The 8348-nt window shown below is 39.5% G+C and overlaps 1 protein-coding gene across 1 annotated transcript in view; it reads right to left on the bottom strand.

The window, feature by feature from the left end:
• LOC106878860 (uncharacterized) overlaps nt 1–3025 on the bottom strand; it is a 24132-nt gene extending 21107 nt beyond the window's left edge. Inside the window, exon 1 of the mRNA XM_052976973.2 lies at nt 2332–3025. The gene's annotated coding sequence lies outside the window, so the exon portion shown is untranslated. The remainder of the gene's footprint in view (nt 1–2331) is intronic.
• Nucleotides 3026–8348: the final 5323 nt, after the last annotated feature.

The raw sequence follows: 8348 nt of genomic DNA, 5'->3' as shown, positions 1-8348 counted from the left end.
ACGATTTGACTGAGGACTGGTGAAACCGGATGGCAACACCAGGCTCCAGTCTGATTTGGCAGAGTTTCTACAGCTGGATGCCCTTCCTAACGCCAACCACTCAGAGAGTGTAGTGGGTGCTTTTACGTGTCACCCGCACGAAAACGGCCACGCTCGAAATGGTGTCTTTTATGTGCCACCCGCACAAGCCAGTCCAGGGGCGCTGGCAACGATCTCGCTCGAAAATCCTACAGGAGCCAGTCAGGCGGTACTGGCAACGGCCACGCTCATATATAGATACATATATTTGTATATATATATATATGAGTGTATATATATATATATATATATATGTATATATATATATATGTGTGTATATGTATATATATATATATATATATGTGTGTGTATATATATATATATATATATATATATATATATATATATATATATGGTGTCCTGCAAAAATATGCATTCATCCTTTAATTAACCCATTAGAAATAATGATGATAACCCGACTAAGCTTTGAACACAGACAGTAATTCCTAAAGTGCAGCAAATGGAAGTTTGAGACCACAAATGGAGAGCTAAAACAGGTTAGAAGGGATTTTCAGACAGGTCTACGCATGCAGTCTTACCATAATTTGCAATAGAGATAAGTTTGAATGAGATGGAACTGTTCAGAATGGCTATTAAAAAAATGGTCTGGAAGACTGTGGATGTAATTGGTGAAGTCTACAAAGCATTGATGAATTCCAGAAAAGGCAGCAGAAGTGTATTGCCAGAGTTTAAGAAAATCTGTATTCTGCAAGAATGCCATGAGATAGGAATTTCAAAGGCAAGCATCAATTGCATTTTAAAGTTCGGTCATTGGAAAAGTCATATTCCAAGAATAATCCAAACTCTTAAAGAAGATAATCCAGATCAAAGAGTGGAATTTTGTGAGTGGTATTTAGCAAGATGTTCAGAAAATGCAAAAATTGTTCAGCAAAAATCGTTCAGAATGATGAAAGCACATTTAAATTAAATGGCTCAATTAACCACCAGAATGGCACCCAATTGTGACCTATGAATCTGCATATTATGATGGGACATCATGTTAATTTACCAGGAATTACAGTATGGTGTGGATTATCTTCAAAAGGATTTAATTGGACCATTCTTTTTTGATAGTTCTGTGACTGGTACCATTTACTTGAACTTGCTTTAGCGATCTGTGGTGCCAAGATTCCCAGAGGACTTTGAGGATGTGGAGTTTTGTTTCCAGCAAAATGGGTCTCCCTCACACTGCCATAATAATAATGTAAGGGTCTACCTTGACGAGATTTTGACAAGCAGGTAGATTGCACAAAAAAAGGTTCAGTACAATATCCTCTGCATTCATCAGATGCCACACCACTAGATTTTTTTCTAATGAGGATATTTAAAGAATAAAGTTTACAATAACAAGAAAAATTGGCAAGTCAATAAACTAAGGGCAGCCATTTAACAAGAACATACACAAATACTGAACCAAAATGTTTCTTGACGTTTGCGATTCCATTGCTTCCTGCTATTGGCAGAGTCGGGATGAAAATGGTCATTAGTTTCAAAGCAGACATTCATAAAGGAAAAAAAATTCTGTTCATAGATTTGATTGAATTTTGAAAATGGAATGTATTTTAGTAAATATTGACTTCCTAATCATTGAATGTGTGTGTGTGTTTGTGTATACACACACACACACATGCATTACTTTAGTGTACATTTAATAAAGATATAAAAAGAGACATATCATTTTCATACTAGTTTAAATCTGAAAATTTGATAGAATGACAGAGATGGATGGATGGATGGATGGATAGACACAGATAGATGGATAGATAGATAAACATATAGATAGATAGATAGACAGGCTGATACATAGATAGATAGATAGATAGGTAGATAGATAGATAGATAGATAGATAGACAGATATGTATGTATAGAAAGACAGATAGATAGATAGACAGGCTGATAGAAAGATAGATAGACAGACAAAGAGCAGACAGATAGATAGATTGATAGATAGAAGGATAGACAGGTAGATTTCTTTATTTAGCCACACAGGGCTTAACACAGAGGGGACAATACAATGTAGAATTTTTCTTTTTCGAAGTTGATCAAAATAGATAGATAGATAGATAGATAGATAGAGATATGGATAGGTAGGAAAAAGATAGATAGATCTAGGCAGATATAAAACAGATAGGTAAATACACAGACAGATATAGTTAGATATACAGATTGATAGAAAGATAAAAGTTTGCAGATAAAAGTAAAAAAAAAAAAATTCATTAAAAAAAATATATATAGATATAAATATTACCCACCTAAATTTATAATCCAATCCAACAGACCCGTAAAAAGGATATTAAATCCAGTGATTCAGCAAGAAATTAAAATATTAACCAGAAAGATCAAATATCGTTATACTTTTGATTATAATGATTATTACTATTGTTATTGTTATTATTATTGTTGTTATTCTTTTGTTTTAATATCAACCGTATAATCTTCCTTTTCTGTCGATGTATTTTTCGTTCCCACGTTCTCTTCCTTATAAAACTATTTGTGATGTTTTGTTTTAAATCCACCAATTTTTAGTCCAAATTAATTTTCGAAATAGCTTCCCAGTTTTACTGTTCTTTTTTTTTTTTCTCTCGTTCTGTTTGTGTTTTGTTAATGTTTTATTTTAATTTTTTATGCTGCTGTTGTTGTTGTTGTTATCATTAAAAGTGACTTAAGTGTGTAGTGTTGTGTTAAGTCTAACTCCTCTGGTGTTGCACTGTTTGTTTGATAGAGGTAGGATTGTCCTCTCTGTTCCGCTCACTCGCTCGACTGCTTGCCCAACACCACAAGCTCACTAGTTTTCTCTGCATGGGTGTGTGTGTGTGTGTGTGTGTGTGTGAGCTTAGTGAATGCAGGTGAATAAGAGGAGAGGTGTGACAGCACTATAGGTGTGTGCTGGAAGGACAGGTAGAGTGATTACAGGTGAGTGATTGAGAAATGGGACAATCAGAAGAGAATGTCTCAGGTGGATAGAAGGAGGTGATGGGAAGAGTTATTATGGCGAGGAAGAGAGAGGGAGAAAATGAAAGGGTAAGACAAAGAAAGGGAAACATATAAAGAGGTAGATAGATAGATAGAGATAGGTAGATAGATAGGTGGGTAAATAGATAGATAGGTGGATAGATACAAGCAAGTATATAAATAGATATAGGTAGATTGCTATCAAGATCAAAAGATATCAATATAAAAAGGTATTTATAAATAGATGTAGATATATATGTAAATATGTGTGTATATCTATCTATCTATCTATATATATATAGTACATATATGTGTGTGTATGTTTGTATTTATTTATTTATTTATGTATGTATATATACATATGTGTGTGTGTTTCAGTGTATGTGTAAGTGTATGTGTGTGTGTGTGTGTGTGTGTGTATGTTAAAGTGAAATATCAGGACGTAAAGGCAGGGACTGTAGGAGAGAGGGGGAAGAAAGGAAAGATTAAAAGAGTTGAGGGAGCGGGAAGAGGGGAGGAAGAATGCATTCTCTCTCTCTCTCTCTCCCTCTCTCTCCTTCTCTCTCTCTTCTTCTCTCTCTCTCTCTATGTCTCTGTCGCTCTTTCTCTGTCTTTCTATCTCTTTGTATATATATATAAGTGCATTATTTAAAAAGTCAACTGCTTGACCACAGAGCTATACCTTTATGTAAACACCATCATCATTTAACGTCCGCTTTCCATGCTAGCATGGGTTGGACGATTTGACTGGGGACTGGCAAAGTGGATGGCTGTACCAGGCTCCAATCTGATCTGGCAGAGTTTCTACAGCTGGATGCCCTTCCTAATGCTAACCACTCTTTTTATGTGCCACCGGCACGAGGGCCAGTCAGGTAGTACTGGCAACAGCCATGCTCAGATGGTTATTTTTTATGTGCCACCTGCACAGGAGTCAGTCCAATGTTTTGTTCACATGCCACCGGCACAAGTGCCAGTAAGGCAAAGCTGGAAACGATCGCGCTCAAATGGTGCTTTTTACGTGCCACCGGCATGGGAGCAAAACCGCTGCTCTGGCAGTGATCCTGCTCGGATGGTGCTGTTAGCGCTCCACTGGCACGGGTGCCAGTCATCAACTTTGGTTCAGTTTCAATCTCACTTGCCCAACAGGTCTTCACAAGCTGAGTTTAGTGTCCAAAGAAGGAAAGGTACGTATAAGTGGGCTGGCCACACCCCTGGTAAAGGCCACGGGTTATGGTCTCACTTTAATTTATGTATATATATATGCATATATATATTTATATATATATGTATGTATTGGTTAGTGAGAGCTGTCAGTAAGGTGAGGGTTGGCAATGAGTACAGTGAAGAATTCCTGGTAGAGGTAGGGGTCCACCAAGGTTCAGTCCTCAGCCCCCTCCTATTTATCATAGTCCTCCAGGCAATAACAAAGGAATTCAAGACAGGATGCCCCTGGGAGCTCCTCTATGCTGATGACCTTGCACTAATTGCTGAGTCACTATCAGAACTAGAGAAGTTTCAGGTGTGGAAGCAAGGACTTGAATCGAAGGGCCTTAGAGTCAACCTAGATAAAACCTAGATAAAACCAAAGTTCTAATAAGTAGGAAGGTAGACAAAACACAAACCCCTTCAGGTAGATGGCCCTGCTCGATCTGTAGAAATGACGTAGGTAGAAACTCTATAAAATGCACCCAGTGCAAGCTATGGACACATAAGAGGTGCATCAATATCAAAGGCAGGTTAACTAGCAAGTTAGTTTTTGTATGTAGCAGCTGTTCAAGAGCCATAAACACTGTAAATGTGCAGAAAACAACTTCTGCCACATTCCAGGGAGAAAAACTAGACGTAGTTGATAGCTTCCGCTATCTAGGTGACCAAGTTAGTAGTGGGGGAGGGTGCGCTGAAAGTGTAGCTGCTAGAATAAGAATAGCCTGGGCAAAGTTCAGAGAGCTCTTACCTCTGTGGATGACAAGGGGCCTCTTACTCAGAGTAAAAGGCAGACTGTATGACGCATGTGTACGAACAGCCATACTTCATGGCAGTGAAACATGGGCTGTGACTGCTGAGGACATGCGTAGGCTCGCAAGGAATGAAGCCAGTATGCTCCGATGGATGTGTAATGTCAGTGTGCATACTAGACAGAGTATCAGTACCTTGAGAGAAAAGTTGAACTTACGAAGCATCAGTTGTGGTGTGCAAGAGAGACGATTGCGCTGGTATGGTCATGTAGCAAGAATGGATGAGGATAGCTGTGTGAAAAAGTGCCACACCCTAGCAGTTGAGGGAACTTGTGGAAGAGGTAGGTCCAGGAAGACCTGGGCTGAGGTGGTGAGGCACGACCTGCGAACATTGGGCTTCACCAAGGCGATGACTTCTGACCGAGACCTCTGGAAATATGTTGTGCGTGAGAAGACCCGGCAAGCCAAGTGAGACCTAAATCTATGGCCTCAGCCAGTCCACTTATGTGTACCTTCCTTCATTAGACACTAAACTCCACTTGCGAAGACCTGTTGAGACAAATGAAATTGAAATCGAAATCGAATTAAATTCGACGACTGGCACCCATGCCAACGTCGTCTCCTTCGAAAGCGAAATCCTGATGACACCTGTGCCTAGCGTCGCCTTTCTGGCACTTGTGCCCGCGGCATGTGTAAGGACTTTCGAGCGAAATCGTAGCCAGTGCCCCTGGACTGGCTCTTGTGCGGGTGACACATAAAATACACCATTTTGAGCGTGGCCGTTGCCAGTACCGCCTCACTGGCCTTCGTGCAGGTGACACGTAAAAGTACCCACTACACTCTCGGAGTGGTTGGCATTAGGAAGGGCATCCAGCTGTAGAAACTCTGCCAAATCAGATTGGAGCCTGGTGTAGCCATCTGGTTTCACCAGTCCTCAGTCAAATCGTCCAACCCATGCTAGCATGGAAAGCGGATGTTAAACGACGATGATGAAGATGATGATATATATGTACATATATATATATATATATATATATATATATATATATATATATATGTACATATATATGTGTATATATATATATGTGTGTGTGTGTATGTATGTATATATATATATATATATATATATATATATATATATACATATATATATATGCACACACACACATCTATCTCTCTCTCTCTCTCTCTCTCTCTCTCTCTCTCTCTCTCTCTATATATATATATATATATATATATATATATATATATATATATATATATATATATATTGTCAGAAAATAGTTGTAATAGTGGTAGTAGTAAAGTAGCCAGAGGTTGATGAATGGGAAAGAATGAGTGAGGGGCGTGGGCAGTGGGGACGGAGGAGATGGATTGAAGTGAATCTGGAGGAGGGGAAAGCCTGAGGTCACTTGAGAACCAGGCAGGGAGGGAGGGGAAGAGTGAAGGGCTCAACTGAGGTTGAATAGTAGTGGTGGTGGGGGTGGCAGCAGTGGTAGGAAGATTCAAGTCATTTGGCAGTAGAGGGGGGAACTACCACTACCACCACCACCACCACTACTACTACTACTACTACAACTACTACTACTGCTGCTACTACTACTACTACTACTACTACAACTACTACTACTGCTACTACTACTACTACTACTTTTAGTGTGATGCTTTTCTGGATGTTTTCTCCTATGTAACACTTAAAATCCAAATAAGTTTTGGGGGAGGGGGGGGGAGATGATGATGATGATTGTAGTAGCTGAGATGATGGCAGTGGTGTGGTGGTGGTGGTGGTGGCTGTTGGTGTGATGGTTGATTGAGGTAAACGTGATAGTGGTGGAGGTGGTGACATTTGTGGTCCTTGACTGATAGTAGTAGTAGTGGGTAGGTGGATAAGGATGGCGGTGGCAGTGTTAGTAGTAGTAGTAGTAGTAGTAGTAGTAGTAGTAGTAGTAGTAGTGGGAGTAGTGGTGGTGGTGGTTAAAATGAGCGGTGACTGTTTATTTCTTGAAACCTTTGTTTTTTTTTATTTATTTTGTTTTGTTCTTCTGGCTTCATTATTCATGTAATTAAAGTACTCTCAGCCTGATGACTAGCTTAACTGAGTACCTCTCATTGCATAATTATTACATCAAAGGATCAGCTAGCTAAGAAACATATACAACCTGCATACCTGCTCCACTCCCTGATTTGGGATTTTTATTCACAGAAATTTTCAGCATATTGAATCTCTTCGAAATTTTCATTTGGGAAAAAGTGTGTAACCTTGAATGCCTATAAATTGTTATCGTTACTGACTGTACGCTATCTATTATGTGTTTTTTTGTTTTATACATGCCAGGGTTTACTTGAAGCTTACTAACTTTCTACACTTGGATCCCTGGATCTTACCCTCATATATATCATCATCATCATCATCATCATCATCATCATCATCATCATTTAATGACTGTTGTCCATGCTGGCATGAGTTGGATGACTGCGATTTTATGTGGCTTGATGGGTCTTCTCAAGTAGTATGATATAATGCCAAAGACCTCAGACATTGCCTCCGTGAGGCCCATATATATATATATATATATATGTATATATATACATTCAGAGTTGTTTATATGATATAGTATGTCATAAGTGTCTGTATATTGTCTTCAGTTATGACAATGAGGTTCTAGTTGATCCGATCAATAGAACAGCCTGTTCGTGAAAATAACACACAAGTGGCTGAGCACTCCACAGAAACATGTGCCTTTAACATAGTCCTCAGGGAGATCCGGTGTGACAAGCTGGCCCCTTTGAATTACAGGTACGACTCATTTTTTGCAGCTGAGTGGACTGGTGCATGAAACATAAAGTCTCTTGCTCAAGGATACAATATGTCAGTGGGAATTGAACTCAGGACCTTATAATCATGATCCAAATACCCCTAACCACCAAGCTACATGCCTTCACCATTTATTGGCTCATCGGCCAGTGGTAGATGTGGGTAGAGGGTAGAGGATACTCTTTTCTGGTTTGTTTTCCTCCACAGGTTTGAGTTGCAAACCTGAACAGTGCAAGAGGTGTCAGTGGCACTTGTAGCAGAGCCAAGAGGTCACAGTTGGCTGTCTTTTGTTCAAGAAATACCCAGACCAGACGCTGTTCCGCTTGACATACAGTGTTGTTCGAATAGAGAGAGAGAGAGACAATGACAGACAAAGTGACAGACAGACAGTATTGTGGGATAGAGAGAGAGGATGTGTTCTGTGTGTGTGTGTGTGTGTGTGTGTGTGTGTGTGTGTGTGTGTGTGTGTGTGTGTGTGTGTGTGTGTGTGTGTGTGTGAGAGAGAGAGAGAGAGTGTGTTCTGTGTGTGTGTGTGTGTGTGTGTGTG

This window comes from Octopus bimaculoides, chromosome 26, assembly GCF_046866305.1.
Source record: "Octopus bimaculoides isolate indiv1 chromosome 26, ASM4686630v1, whole genome shotgun sequence".
Lineage (NCBI taxonomy): Eukaryota > Metazoa > Mollusca > Cephalopoda > Octopoda > Octopodidae > Octopus > Octopus bimaculoides.
Note: the sequence above shows the minus strand (reverse complement) of the source record. Positions and strands in the feature narration are given on the sequence as shown.